Raw genomic sequence first — 16,280 nt, 5'->3', positions numbered from 1 at the left:
ACATATCATCGCCTCTTAATGTGCAATAACTGGTTGTGAAGCATCTGACGTTTAGAAGGCGGTTCGAGGCTCTGGAATAAGAGAGGATGAGGGGGGAGAAGGTCGGGGCAGCAAACTCTGACAAGCTAGGTTCCACCCAAGGGGTTCAGGGCGACTGCACATTTCTAGCAAAATGCACCAAAAGATTTCTCCTCTTTGTATCTCCCTTGGAGAGCGTTCATTGAGTCAGTCAATGGCTGTGTGTCAGCTCTGCATCGTGGGCTGGGGGTACAGCAGGAGTAAGACAGGCAAGGTCTGGTCTAGTGGGGGAGACAGACACGCGACAAATATTTACCAGATTATGCACGTGCTATGAAAGGGGAAGCCCAGGGTATTAGGAGAGTGCCCTTGTAATAGGGGGATCAGGCTTAGGAAAAGCTGCAGGGTGAGTAGGATTCAACTGGGTGAAAAGGGGGGTAGTGTGGATGAGGAAGGATTTAAGCTACAGGCTAAGCTCTTGTTAGAAACTGAAAAATGCAATGGGTCAAATAAGATAGAAGTGCTTCCTCTTTCCTGTAAACTTCTAGCAGGTGGCAGGGTCCAAAACGAGTAGTTGTCTCAGCTCTGTGAAGTCAGATCAAAGTAACAGTGGTTTAGGGGTGCCTGGCTGGGTCAGTCTGAAGAGTATGCTACTCTTGATCTTGGGGTTGTGAGTTCGAGTCCTCCGTTGGGTGTAGCGATTACTTAAAAATGAAATCTTAAAGGGGCACCTGGGTGGCACAGTCGGTTAGGCATCCGACTTCGGCTCAGGTCATGATCTCACGGTTTGTGGGTTCGAGCCCCACATCGAGCTCTCTGCTGTCAGCACAGAGCCTGCTTTGGATCTTCTGTCCCCCTCTCTGCCCGCCCCCCCCCAACCCACTGCATGTGCTCTCTCTCTCTCTCAAAAATAAATCAACATTAGGGGTGCCTGGGTGGCGCAGTCGGTTAAGTGTCTGACTTCAGCCAAGTCACGATCTCGCGGTCCATGAGTTCGAGCCCCGCGTCAGGCTCTGGGCTGATGGCTTGGAGCCTGGAGCCTGTTTCTGATTCTGTGTCTCCCTCTCTCTCTGCCCCTCCCCCGTTCATGCTCTGTCTCTCTCTGTCCCAAAAATAAATTAAAAATGTTGAAAAAAAATTTAAAAAAATAATAATAAATCAACATTAAAAAAAATAAAAAAATAAAATCTTTAAAAAAAAAAAAAACCACAAAGCAACAGTGATTTAAACAAGAAAGAAATGTACTTCCCTCTCTCATGGTAAGGTCCAGAGCTAGACAGGCCAGGGTTGGTACAGATTTCTGCTTCATGAAGTCTACAGGGAAGTTATCTATGAGGGTCCCATCAGGGAAGCAGAACCACTGTCTTATGGAATCAATGACTTATTACAGGCATTAGATTTTACCCAATTATTAAGGGAGCTAGAGAGGTAAAGGTCACAAAGAAGACTTGGAGGATCACAGAAAAGTCACTACTTGGCCATCCAGAAGCACTGGAATGTAAGAAATGAATGTTTATTGAAATATGTAAAATGTCAAACTTTGAACAAGAAGAAATAGAAAATAAGCCAACAACCAGGAAAATAAAATTATCTCCTTTTAAAATTTTTTTTCTCAAAAAGAATTTTTTAAAAAACGGATGCCTGGTTGGCTCAGCCGGTTAAGCATCTGGCTTTAGCTCAGGTCGTGATCTCACGGTTTGTGGGTTCGGACCCTGCATCGGGCTCTGTGTTGACAGCTCAGAGCCTGGAGCCTGTTTCGGATTCTGTGTCTCTCTCTGTCCCTCCTCGACTTAAGTTCTCTGTCTCTCTCTCCAAATAAATAAATAAACATTTTTTTTAATTAAAACATCTCTTCTCAACTCCGTTGGCTTTATAGCTAAGTTCTACCAAACCCATTGTGTTAAGCATGTCTCTTTCTTTCTTTCTTTCTTTCTTTCTTTCTTTCTTTCTTTCTTTCTTTCTTTCATGTTTATTTATTTTTGAGGGAGACAGAGACAGAGACAGAATGTGAGTGGGTTAGGGGCAGAGAGAGAGGGAGACACAGAATCCGAAGCAGGCTCGAGGCTCCAAGCTGTCCGCACAGAGCTGGACGCGGGGCTCAAACTCACGAGCTGTGAGATCATGACCTGAGCCGAAGTCGGATGCTCAACCGACTGAGCCACCCAGGCGCTCCATGTCTTTTTATTTCTAATGCTTCATATCTTGCACCTTGCTAACTCTGGGGAGACTGGCCTCTGAGGGCCAGCCAGTTCCTAGAGATAGTAAAGGATTCACCTGCGAGCACAACTTTCACGTATAAACTAACCAGTCCAGAGCCCACACCCCGCTACCCCTTCTAACCAGCTCTTACCACACCAGGCCGCTATTATTTCCTTGCCCTAACCACCCCAGGGCCAGGTACCAGGCAACTAGGGACAGCCCCTCCACCCAAGAGCCCATCGAAATGGTTTAAACTAGCCAACCCTAAGCCTGCTTGCCTTGCCTCACCTCATCTGCCTCGGAGCACCTTAAACTTGGGTCCATGAAGGGACATGTGAGTGTTGTTTTGCTACAAGAGAGTGATTGGCTGCATCCTAAGTATCCATCAATTAGGAGAAGTAAATGTGATAGATGCATTCTGTGGAGTAAATAGGGAGCAGTTAGAAGCAATGGGTTGGACCATAAGAGACTCTTAAAAACTGAGAATAAACTGAGGGTTGATGGGGGTGGGAGGGAGGGGAGGGTGGGTGATGGGCACTGAGGAGGGCACCTGTCGGGATGAGCACTGGGTGTTGTATGCAAACCAATTTGACAATAAATTTCATATTAAAAAAATTTTTTTTAATAAAAATAAATAAAAAAGAAGTAATGGGTTTGAGATATATAGAATAACATGAAAAAAGTAAGGACTAGAAAGAGATCTAAAATGCATACATATACAAGACACAATATATTTTTCAAAGATACATACATACCCAAGGACATAAGCCGAATACAATAGATTAAGTGTCTTTGGGGGAAAGGGGAAATAGGAGCAGTGATGGAGATGAAGGGAAGAAAAATCAGCATATAAAAGAAAACAAGAGAAGACCCTGTATGAGCCCGTGATCCTGTTGCATGGTCTAGGGAGTGTGGTTAATTGGACTCTGCATCTGAGGCCCACCCCAGCCAAACACACACTCCCTTCCCCCCCCTACCGCATACACATAAAAACTACAGCTTGTGCCAGATTGTTGGTTCCCTTAAAGTCAAATCTGGGGCCTCTAAGTTGGCAAGCAGAAGGACATTCAGGTGGATCCTGGGGTGCGGGCAACGTTGCATTTCTTGACCTGCATTATGGGGTATTCATTTTATAACTAACTGTCAAACCGCACAAACAAGTTGTGTGGATTTTTCTTTATTGTTCTTTACATCTCATTGAAAAACATGACCTCTTTTTGAGCTTCTCTAGTGAAACGGGGACAGGGGGTTGCCTATCTTGCCACACACCTCCTCCTGCCTCCTTGTCTCTGAGGGGTTCCGAAAAACACAGTTCCAAAACCTTCAATGTGGTCCAGCTCAGTTTCACTGAGAAGCAAACTGCAGTTTGTGTGGGGCACTTTCGGATGGCCTCTGTCATCTTCCAAAGGTGACTAAGGCATGAGTAATGACTCCTGACGAAACCAACGATGCCAAGGGATGAAGGCTCCGGTCACTCTTGACCCCAGAAGCGTGCCCTCTATCTGCCAGGCACTGAGCCGGGCACAGACACCTATTCCTGCCTGCTGGAGAGGACAGACAGTACCCCAGGAACTGACCCGTGAAGTCCATCCATGTGATTCCTCTGTCTGGAAACCCTTCTGCTGTCCTTTTTCTGACTTTGTCAGGTCCTGTGCTTGTCAGTCCCCAACTGCAGTCAGAGTCCTGTCAGGAAAGAGTTAAAAAGGGAGCGTGGTGCTGATTTCCTGCCAGCCCTCACCTGAACCCAGGTTCACCTCTTTGGCTTGAAGCCATCTGTCAGGGAGCGGCCCCCTCTTCTTTTCAGAAGTTACCTGTATGTCAGTTTCTTCCCCCCCTCCCCATATGTCAGTTTCAGTGTGTGTTTAAAGGTGTTCCCTGGGTGAGGGGAGAAAAGGAATCAAATGTGGATTCCCTTTTCCCGGAACAACTGATCCCTCAATATCCCATAAAGTAAAATGTTAGATTTTCTTTTGATCTTTATTTCATGGAAGATGACCATGGAGGTGAGGTAACTTGCCCAAGGTCACCAGCAGAGTGAGTGCAGGACAACAGGTCTGTCTCACTCCAGGGCATGGAGCCACCCAATCCTCTCCAGAAGCCATCAGGGCAGGGATGGGGTTGGGAGGGGTGCTCAAAACCAAGTACATTTCTAACTCCGGAAGGAGACCTGTGGGAAACACCTTTTCATCCCCTCTGCTGGGGTCTGTGCAGGAACTGGGGTCTGTGCAGAGAGCTGAAGCTCTGCTGGCCTAGGTGGCCCCCGAGGTGCCAGGGCCAGTGCCCCACCCTCCTCCGTGCTGCTCTAAGACTGGGCTCTGCGGATGGGTGGGAAGAACCAGGAAGGATGAAAAGAACAGAGCTGGTGGCTATTTTTGGGAATCAGAGCTATTCTGAGGTGGTGAGAGTGAGCCCGGAGGAACAAATCCTGGACTTTGCGAGAAAACACGAGGACAGGGCTGTCAGGAGCCACTTAGGCTCTGGCACACCCTACACTTAGCAGCAGCTGTGGGTGTCCCGGTATCCACTGGGCGCTTTGTTAACAGCTTTGTAAGGTGTCAATAACCAGCTTCTGGGTTGGGGGAGGCCGGCCACACTGCAACTGGAGGGACAGGACCCAGAACGCACTGTAACAGGTGATGAGCTCCGCCTTGTGGCATTTCAGGGTGATGACAGCCTGGGTATCTGGGGGAAATTTCTTCCTGTGCTTTCTGGAACTGATAGAGCGCTTACAGTGCGTTGGGTCCTTGGCTAGCCATTTACATCCACTGTCGCACCTTCACAACAGCTGGCACCAAATTGCTTCTCTTCGTTAGTGCCTGTCCTCCCTCCATCCTCCCTTCCTCCCAGAGGAATCGGCTGACCCCTGCCCCTGGGTCCTGTACCTCTGCCTGGTACTTCTGGAAAGGCTGGCTGTCTCTCTGATGCTTGGTGCGCTTTTGATTATCATTGGTTTGTCTAATTGTGTACCTTCACCAATGGGCCGTAACTGCCTCAGGCAGCGTACTCTCCTTTACAACCGTGGCAGAGTGAAGGAGCTGAATTAATTTTTGTCAAAAAAAAAAAAAAAAAACGGTAAATGAGAGAGTATTCCTGGTATGCATAGCTTGGACACGGGGGCGACCCCACAGCCTGCAGTTATGCAGTGCCCCAAGCTGGCACCCACTGTAGGGAGAATATCTCTAAAGACCATTAACCGCGGAATCTCTAGCACTTCCCCTTGCAAAGCCCCAGATGACTACGTTATGTTCTTTGTTTTTGCACCGTTCTTTCACTGGTAAGATACTGGGACAGAGGAAGCAACGAAGGGATTTTATGACATAATCTTCTGGTGTTGAGACAGAGTTCCTGAAGGTTGGTCCTGGCCATGGTTGCTGAAGTGGGGCAAGAGAATCCGCCAGATAATGTCTCCCAGCAGGTGAACCCTGAGAGGGCATTTAACCTGGTCTCTGACCAAGACCAGTGGGGTCAAGGATCACACTGTCGATCTCTTGCAGGACTTCGACCTGTCTGGGTCAGAGGTTTGTGCTCATGTGTCATCTGTGTGTATTACAAATGACAGCGGTGTCAGCAAAACCTTGGGCTCCCCAAATGTGCCCAGAAACACCTCTGGCAAATCTCAGAGCACTGGGCAGACTTCCAACAGTCTATTTTTACAGATGAAGAAACTGATCCTCAAAGACTAATATGACCTGCTCACAAGCACGCAGCTCGTAATAGGACCAGGAGGGTGATCCAAGTCCGTGGCTTCAAGTGCGTGCCGTTACATTTTGTTTTGAATAAATACTTTACTCACGCTGTACAAAATCCAAACGGTTCAAACAGTGACAAGTCAGCCTCCCTTCCACCCCCTAGCTCAGGTATTCCGTTGCTCTCCCCAGAGAGCCAGAGCTATAATTTCCTTGGGCATCTTTCCTGAGCTGTCCTACGCGTATTCGGAATACTATTCTCTCCCCACGAGCACACTAGGAGGCCAGCCTAGCCTGCGTTGTGTTCTGCACCCTGTTCTCCACACCCAACGCTATCCCTTGAGTTTGTTCCACAGCCATGTACTTAGAGCTGCCTCATTCTTCTCAGGGCTGCTCGCCAGTACACCGATACCTAATTTATTGTCCCAGTCCTCTACTGATGGACAATGAATTTGTTCCCAATCTTGGAGATCACAAAATAATGCTCCCGTGAATACGTTTGTACATTTCAAGCAGGTCTTAAGAGGCTTTGATTGTTTGCTCATTCATTGGTCGAGCAATTCATTCATCATTGGTTGGTCATTCATTCATACAGGCTCTGAGGACACCAAGATGAGTAGTACCTGGTCCCCTCCCGGAGGAGTGTTGCACACTGGCAGAGATGGGGAGTGGAGCATGGAGGAAGTACTGGCCATTCTGCCTCTGGAAACCTGAGGCGGACAACTGGTCTGAGGTCTGACCTTCTCCAAGCTCCTGGAAGGATGCTGGGACTCATGTGGACCACACTTTTCTTCATACTGCACTGTGCCCTTCTCAAGTCTTCCTCTGTGTGGCAGTTTTCTGCCCCATTTGTCAGTCTTCATTTGAGTAGTGTTCAGGGAGGCTGGTTGGAGACGGTAGGAATAGGTGCAGAATGGGGAGCGCCCTCTTGTGGATCTCCGTGGAGGCAGTGTGGGAAGACCCAGGATTGCCTGCCTCTCCGGTCTTCTGGCGCTCACTTGGGTACTCTCCAGACCCCTCCTTTGCCTCTGGTGGTAAAGGCAGGGGAGAAGAGTCCTCCCAAATCTTGCCACGCCCTAGTGGAGAGTACAGGCTCAATTTTAGGGGTGTCCTGTGCCCTGGGCTTTAGGGTATAAAATTGAGAGAAAAGAAGGAGTCAGAGAAATGGGAATTGGGAAAACAAAAACAAAAGGAAGGAAGAATCAGAGACGGGAAAAATAGGTCCACCAAAATGGACTGAGATCATGCTTGGGGGGAAATTACAAAGACTGTATTTTCTTCATTCTCCGGGTTCACAGACCTCTGCTAGTCCCCAGACACCCCTCTTTTTGCAACGAAGACAGTGATGCTCAAACCAGCACCCAGGTAAGTGGGGCCCAAATCCAGCCAAGTTGGGCAGGGCTGGCCCTTAAGGAGAGACATCCAAGCAGCCCCTCCTCATTTGGGAAAGACTCTGAGGTGGACTTATGGCCTGGTTGTAGCCTTGTGTATCTGGCCAGCCCCAGGAGAGCCAGTGCCTCTAGGCCCCAGTCTGGCCCCTGGTTCTATTCCACACCCAGCCTGTCTGCTAACCAATGACAATGACCATGCCGAATATGTCTTCTGAGACCAAAGTCCTTCTGAGGCTATCCTGGATCCTCACTTGGGAGAGGCATCCAGGGTTGTGGGGATGCTTGCCTTATATGGCCATGGTCATAGGGTGAAAGTGGGGATACAGATGAGAGGATAAAGGTATTAGTCCTGGTACTGGAGGCTTTTACAAGTAGTAGGCAGTCTCTGTGATGCTCCCCAGTGATCCCTGCTTCCTGTGTAATCTCTCTCCCCTTGTAGAATTACCTTCCCTTCAGTGTGGGCTGTATCTAGAGATTTGCTTCTAATTAATAGAATATGGCAAAAGTGAGGGGATGTCACTTCTGAGGTTAGGTTATCAAAAGACTGTGGATTCCATCTTGCTTGCTCTCTCAGGCTCTCTTGCTTCCTTGTTCTGATGAAGTGAGCTGTCATGTTGTGAGCTGCCCTACGAAGAGACTCACATGGCAAAGAGCTGAGAGAAGCTACCAGCCAACAGTCAGTGAGAAACTGAGGTCTTCAGTCCTCAGTCCCACAACCCACAAGGAACTGAATTCTGCCAACAACCGTATAAATGAACTTGGAAGTAGATCCCTCCCCATTCAAACCTTCCAATGAGATTGCAGCCCCAGATGATACCTTGATTGCAACCATGTGAGAGGAAAGCACACTAGAAGATGGTTGGATGAATGTATGATGGCCTAATTCATATTGCCTACCACACTTTCCATGAAGGTGGCTTGGATGGAACTCCATTCTCTCTCCCAGAAATTCCGCGGACTCAACCCAGCTAGCCCATACCCACAATCCCTTTTCATCTTAGCCCCAGCCTAATTGTCTCAGGGAAGAAGGACCCTCCCTATCCCACCCACTGTAAAAATGTCTTATTTGTTTGGGGCACCTGGGTGGCTCAGTCAGTTAAGCGTCCAACTTCGGCTCAGGTCATGATTTCACAGTTTGTGAGTTCAAGTCCTGCATCGGGCTCTGTGCTGACAGGTCAGAGCCTGGAGCCTGCTTTGGATTCTGTGTCTCATTCCCTCTCTGCCCTTCCCCCACTTGTGCTCGGTCTCTCAAAAATAAATAAAAAAGTTAAAAAAAAAAAGTCTTATTTGTTTTAGTCAAACATGGCCTTGTTCTCTGGGTAGAAGCATTGTTCAGGAATTCTCACTCTGCCCGTCCCTGGAATGCCACGGTCAGGCTGGTGGGCTCGGGGTCATTGTTACCCATGTCCCCAGTTACTCTTACCAAAATTTTTGCCTTCACACAATAGGTCCTAATTAGGAGGGCCTCAAAAGTGCTCCTAACCAGAGGAGTTTTGGCTTATTGTCACTCAGAGCATTCCCTTCAACGCCAACCAGCCTTGGAGAATCTCAATCCTTGGTCCTCTCCAGGTCTTTCCTCCTAGTATCCTACTGACTGAATGATGTGGGGAGGGCAGTGTCTCTGTAATAGAAATAGGGTACTTATGTATTTCTATTACCCTAAGATGTTCTTGATCTCTGGATGGAAGAAGGAGCTCAGTAACCACTAATATTAAGCACCACTTCTGACTAAGCCCTGAGACTGAGAGTTGGTTATAACTCATAGGATGGCCTTTGGAGCTTGTAGTATCATGAGAGAAGAAGACAAAGGAATAAGCACTCACAAAACCTCATGGTGAGTGTGATGAGAGAAGAATACCGAGGGAATTTTGGGAACTAGGAAGAAAGCCTAATTCTTTCCCAAGGACAGGAAAGGCTTTGGAGAAGGTAAGAATTTTTTGGGTCCCATGAAAGAAGAGAAGACATTCCAGACAGAGGAAATGACATGCACATGGTCACTAAGGTATGAGGGAGTGTGGTGCACTCAGGGAACCACATGCTATTTGGTAAGATGGCACTCCAGTGACAGAGGGAGACAGGAACCACTAAAGGACTTTTATTTTTACTGACATGGAAAGATGTCCAAGATAGGTTATCAAATGAATAAAGCGAGTCACATGAGAGCGTGTATGCTGTGATCCCTTTGTATTCTGTGTTAAGGATATATTTATCTATGCACCTGCTTGCATGTTAATGTCTGGAAACTTATTGAAAGAAAACACATGAAATCAATACTTGATACTAGTGGGGAGATGGACTGGACTGAAAGGAGAGAAGAGAAAGGAGAGGAGGAAGAGGGGCGCTCTTCCGTTTTACTCCAACCACTTTGTACTGTTTGCATTTACATTATTTTACAATATTGATATGTTAAAATAATTTAATGGAGGAAGTGATATAACCCTATTTTCCTTACAGAAAGGTTACCTTCACAAGATTTGGGGAACAGTTTAAATGTGGGATGTATATTAGATGCAATTAAAGAATTATTGTTAGTTTGAGTCACATATGAAAAGTCATATGAGTCACATATTTTTCAGAGGTGAATAGTATGCTATCTAACATAAAAGGATTTTTTCTTTCTTTCTTTCTTTCTTTCTTTCTTTCTTTCTTTCTTTCTTTCTTTTGAGAGAGAGAGCGAGAGAGCATGTGAGAGAGTGCAAGCAGGGAGGGGCAGAGGGAGAGGGAGAGAGAGAATCTTAAGCTTGAGATGACACTGGGCTCCACAGGCTGTGAGATCATGACCATGAGATCCTGACCTGAGCCGAAATCAAGAGTCAGATGCTTAACCGACTCAGCCACCCAGGCGCCCCTAACATAAAAGGATTTCTAAGCCCTGGGGAGACTCAACAAAAGCTGGACCCCATGAATTGACCTGTCTTCCAGCTGTGCTCTGTGGCCTGGTCAAAGAGAAAGCATGAGGTGGTGATGTGGCTCCCTGCCTGGGGTTTGTCAGGGACACCGGTTAAATGCAAGGACAGGCTGAAGTTGGTGAGGGGTTCTTGGCTGTATGGAGGAGAAGGAGAGCCAGGAAGTTCCCAACTACAGTGAACAGGTGTGTGTGTGTGTGTGTGTGTGTGTGTGTGTGTGTGTGTGTGTGCGCGCGCGCGCGCGCTCGGCTACTCCGCATCCGGACATGCTCCAATGTGGGAGAAACCCCCTTTGGGTGTGGCCTGGAGGAAGGCAGAATTTCATCTGCCCCTAGAGAAGCAAAGGGGCCAGAGCTTTCTCTTTCCACCCCACTATCTGCCAGTCTGTGGGCACATAACCCAAGTTAAGCCAATTAATGCTCCTACCCAGGATGACTCCAAGATATAAGGACAGGTGGAAAGTTATTGAAAGTGGGGACACTGGAGCTGGGAACACAACACAAGCAGCTCTGAGTGCTCAGTGGCAGAGACACCAGTGCTCAGTGGGGACTCTGAGCCAGTGTTCTGGTAGTTTGACCTTGGCTGTTATTTCCTGCCTTCCTGGTTCTTGCACACTGGTTCTTTGGCATTTATGTGACTTCTATGCACTACCCAAATCTTTCCAAAAAACTCTCTTTAGTCTTTTATCTTTAGGGTAGACAAAGTTAATTTTTGTGCTCGCTGCCAAAAGCCCTAACTAGATATTGGTACCAGACAGATGGTGACAGGTGAAAGGTTATAAGGGGAATGGGGAAAATGGGGATCGGTTACTTGGCTCAGTTAGGGCGGTAGGTCTACTGGGATTCAGGAATGGGAATTCAGTAGCCTATGCCATACAGCACAAACCCTCTAATTAAATTATTGCTTGTGCTCACCTAGAATGAAGTGTCCACTGAGGACAGGCTGTAGGAGACCACAGGGAAAGGAGCACCTGTTTCTAAAACCACAGGACAGCTTATAGAAATTGGATAACAAGTCCAAGCCCTAAATTCACAGCTTAAAGTACTGACTTCAACCCATGGACTTTCTATTGTTGCGGGAAAATATACCTTACTTCTTGTAGCAACAGGGCTGACATAAATGAAAGCCAATCTCAGAATTTGATCCTAATGGTTCTTAAACTATAACGTTAGATGAATCATAGTCTTATAAAAATTGGACATTCGATTATGAAAAAAGAGAATCCCAGGAACTGGAATAGGGTTACAGCAGGGACATTTAGAGGAAACCCCCAACTAGCACTGGGCATCCCTTACCAGCTGAAGCAGTTCCTCCCCATTGTCTGCAGTGCCCTTCCCCTTGACTCATGAGGTGACTTCTTCTGGAGTTACCTTGCAAGACGACACCACTTGCCCTCATGTTCTACCCCTCCTACCCAATATTTTCTCTAGATATGTCAAATCTCAGCATGCTAATTTGGTGGGGGTGGTTCTTTTTGAAGGAGCACATAGTTGATTCCTGGCCACCCAGACTAGAACACCAACTTCAGGATCTTTGATAAGTATGCATACATCACTAAATTCAGATTGATCTAAGGTTACAATGTCACAAGCAGTATAACCTCAAAAGAATCTCAAGAGGGGTGCCTGGGTTCTGTGGGTTAAGCATCTGACTCTTGGTTTCAGCTCAGGCCATGATCTTATGGTTCATGAGCAGGAGCCCCACATCAGGCTCCGGGCTGCCAGTGCAGAGCCTGCTTGGGATTCTCTCTCTCCCCCCACCTCTGTCCCTCCCTGCCCTCACTCTCTCTTTCAAAATGAATAAATAAACTTTTAAAAAGAAAGGAATCTGGGGGCGCCTGGGTGGCTCGGTCGGTTAAGGGCCTGACTTTGGCTCAGGTCGTGATCTCATGGTTCGTCATTTGGAGCCCCACATGGGACTCTGCACTGACAGCTCAAAGCCTGCAGCCTGCTTTGGATTCTCTGTTTCCCTCTCTCTCTGTACCCCTTCCCCAACTGCTCTCTCTCTCTCTCCCAAAAATAAATAAATAAAACATTAAAAAAAAAGAGAGAGAGAAAGGAACCTGAAGATTTATGAAGACAGGAATATTAAAGAAGATTTATCCTGTGCAACTTGACCACCCACACATTATATCCCTGGAAAGGGTCCCAGATGTTTCATTCACAAAGAACTTGAAAAATACTTTCGTGAAGGAAATAACAGAAATACCAAAAAAAAAAAAAAAAAAAAAAAAAAAAGGCACCTAAAAGCACTTTAGTAAGATGTTTTCTACGGGTTAGAGATGCTACTGAAAGATGACGAGTGGCTCTCTGTTTCAAAGAAAATGAACTCTGTGTGCTTTAAACAGCAACACTTAAGTAGCAGAGGCAAAGGTAAGTAGCAGAGCCAACATGTACCCCATTGACAAAGATCACTGGTCATCATAATTATTTTTGCTTCTTCTAATTAAGTGCCTGGAACTAAAATAGCCCACTAAGGTGCCACTTGATCATTAAAAATTTTTTTTAATGTTTATTTATTTTTGAGAGAGAGAGACAGAGCACAAGCTGGGGAGCAGCAGAGAGAGAGGGAGACGCAGAATCTGAAGCAGGCTCTAGGCTCTAAGCTGTCAGCACAGAGCCCGACATGGGGCTCAAACCCAAGAACTGTGAGATCATGACCTGAGCCGAAGTCAGCTACTCAACCAACTGAGCCACCCAGGGGCCCCAGATTGGTATTTTTTTCAATGGTAAAAAATGGTGAGTAGAAGCTTGACTTGAGTTCTTGAGGCAGACTACAGATTGTTTCCCAATATCTATTTCCCCCTTTTCTCTCATAGAAAAAGGACCTCTGATTTTTAGCAGAACTCACAGCTACCAAGAACAAAGACTATGTTTCCCAGCCTCTCTTGTAGCTAGGTATGGCCATGTGACTAAGCTCCAACAAAGAGGATGGGAGTGAAAGTGATATGTATAATTTCCAGGTTATGTCTTTAAGGTAGGGGTTATACCCTTTTTCCTCCTCTCTCTCCATCTTGCTGCTCAGAATATAGAAGCGGTTATAGACATTTTGGAATGCAGACCAGGGCAATATTCTAGTGATGGTGAGAAAACAAGCCAAAAAGGAGGCTAGGTCCCTTGATGGCCTTGTGAAACAGAGACACCCTACCACCCTGGACAGTCTATATCTGGGCTGTCACAGGAGAGAGAAATAAACTTGTATCTCGTTTAAGTCTCTGTCATTTTAGGTTTCTTTTACTTAAAGAGTAAGTGAGTAACTAAGTAATGACTATAGATAGCCCCCAATGATAAAGAATGTAGGCATCTCTTTTGATTCCCAGACCTGAATCATTTCACGGACCCAAAGCCCCTTAAATAAAAGAGAAATTAAGCATTTATAATGAGGAGTTCTGTAAAAACAGCTCAATAATGTTCTTTAATAATTATAGCTCTGGGGTGCCTAGGTGGTTCAGTTGGTTAAGCGTCTAACTCTTGATTTCGGCTCAGGTCATGATCTCACTGTCATGAGATTGAGCCCTGCGTTGGGCTCTGTGCTGGGCATGGAACCTATTTAAGATTCTCTTGGGGCGCCTGGGTGGCTCAGTCGGTTAAGCGTCCGTCTTCAGCTCAGGTCACGATCTCGCAGTCTGTGAGTTCGAGCCCCGCGTCGGGCTCTGGGCTGACGGCTCAGAGCCTGGAGCCTGTTTCAGATTCTGTGTCTCCCTCTCTCTCTGCCCCTCCCCTGTTCATGCTCTGTCTCTCTCTGTCCCAAAAATAAATAAACGTTAAAAAAAAAAAAAAAGATTCTCTTTCTCCCTCTCCCTCTGCCCCTTCCCCACTCTTGTGTGTGCGTGCACACTCTCTCTCTAAAAAAAAATAATTGCAGCTATCATTTATTAAATGTAATTATGTACCAAGCACTATTCCAAGTGTTTTACATGTATTAACTCATTTAATCCTCAAAACTTCTGTATAATCCATGTATTAAAAAAAAGTTGATCAATACCTTACAGCAGATACAAAAATTAATTCAAAATGGATGATAGATCTAAATGTAGAATTTAAAACTATAAAACATTTAGAAGAAATATAGAAGAAAATCTTTATGACTTTGGGTTAGCCAAAGATTTCTTACATATGACACCAAAAGCACTATCCATAAAAGAAAACATGGATAAATCGGACTTTGTAAGACAAACCACAGACTGGAGGAAAATATTTATAAAACACATATCTGGCTAAGGATTTGTATCCAGAATATATAAAGAGCTCTCAAAACTCAATAAAAAGAAAGTAAGCAATCCATTTTTTTTTAAAGGGCAAATTATTTGAAGAGACATTTTACCAGATAGATACATGGAAGGATGATTATCCTAATTATCAGTGATAATTAGGGTAATATAAATTAAAGCCACAATAAGATACCATTACCTTAAAATGGTTAAAATTTAAAAAACTGATCATACCAAGTGTAGACCAGGATATAGAATATCTAGAACTCTCATACATTGCTGATGGAATTGCCAAATGGGACAGGCATTTTGGAAAACAGCACGGCAGTTTCTTATAAAGGTATACATACATACATACTTACTGTTTGACCCAGCGATTCCTCCTCCCTTCTGAGTATTTCCCAAGGGGGGAAAAAAAACTTATGTTCCCACAAAACCCTAAACATGAATGCTTATATTGACTTTATTCATAATTGCCAAAAACTGGGAACAACCCTAATGTCCTTCAACTGATGAATGGATACACAAACTGTGGTACATCCACACAATGGAATACTACTCAGCAATGAAAAGTAATGAATTACTGCTACATGCAACACCATGAGTGAACCTTAAAGGCATCATGCTAAGTGAAAAAAGCTAGATTCAAAGGCTACATACAGTACGATCCCATTTACATGACATTCTGGAAAAGGCAAACAATAGGACACAAGACAGATTAGATGTTACCAGGAGCTGGGGGTGAGGGAGAGGTTGAGTACAAAGGGGTATGAGGGAATTTGGTGGGCGGGGAATGAAAATGTTATATATCTTGATTGTGCAAACTCCTCCTTACCCTTGAGCACCCAGCTGAAAGATGGCCTCCTCTAAGAAGTCTTTCCTGGTTACCCCTCTCAGGCTAGTTTGGGAATACCTCCTACTGGCTCACTGACAGTGGCATTCACCACACTATACTGTTATAATTTGTGAGTCTCCACAATGGTTACACAAATGAGTGCATTTGTCAAAACTCATAGAACTGCCCATAAAAAGGGCCAACTTTACTGTATGCAAATTATCTCTCAACCCTGACTATAAGGGAGAAAACTACCCAATAAAGTAGGTACTGCTACTTGCATTCCACAGTTTAAGAAACTAAGACACAGAGAGGTTTCAAACCCAGACAGTCCAGCTCCAGACCTGTGCTCTTGACCACAGAACTATGTTGAATTCTCCTCTTGACCTTCCTTCAAGGAAGCCTCAACTATTCCCAGGGGAATTGAGCCCTAGAGACAGAAAAATTCACCCTTTTGAGAGGTTATCAGTCACTAGCTTTCTGCCAACACAAATGCCCCTGTGATCCATCAGTCAGAGTGGAGGCTTATGGAGATCATGAGATAATTTTGGACTCAATCTGCCTTGCAGTGGGCCCAGTGGGATTGCAAACCCCTTTCATGGCTTTCTTCCTTTCCATCCTCAGCCAAAAAAAATACACATTGGGAATCCCGTAGTTGGGAAGGCAAAACAGAAGCCCCTGGAACTCTTACTTCTTACTGAAATAGTACATCAAAAGCTACATCCTGGAGGAAATGCAAAAATTACACCATAAAAGACATTAAAAGTGAAGGGTGATGATTCCTATCACATCTCCATTTAATTATCAAGAGAGAGTACAATGTGGATGAGGCTTGGAGAAAGTTCACATTTTCTGTGGCACAACAGGGTGCTATAGGGAGCCTGTGGCATGTTACAGTGGAGGCAACTTTCATAGCCCAATAAAGAACCAAGAGCCTTTTTTTCCCCCTCAAAAGAAAATAGCTACAGGGCACCTGGCTGGCTCAGTCACTAGAGCATATGACTCCCGATCTTCCTAGGGTCATGAGCTCAAGCC

This window comes from Panthera tigris, chromosome D2 (assembly GCF_018350195.1).
Source record: "Panthera tigris isolate Pti1 chromosome D2, P.tigris_Pti1_mat1.1, whole genome shotgun sequence".
Taxonomy (NCBI): Eukaryota; Metazoa; Chordata; class Mammalia; order Carnivora; family Felidae; genus Panthera; species Panthera tigris.
The sequence above is the reverse complement of the archived record's forward strand: the minus strand, read 5'-3'. Positions refer to the sequence as shown.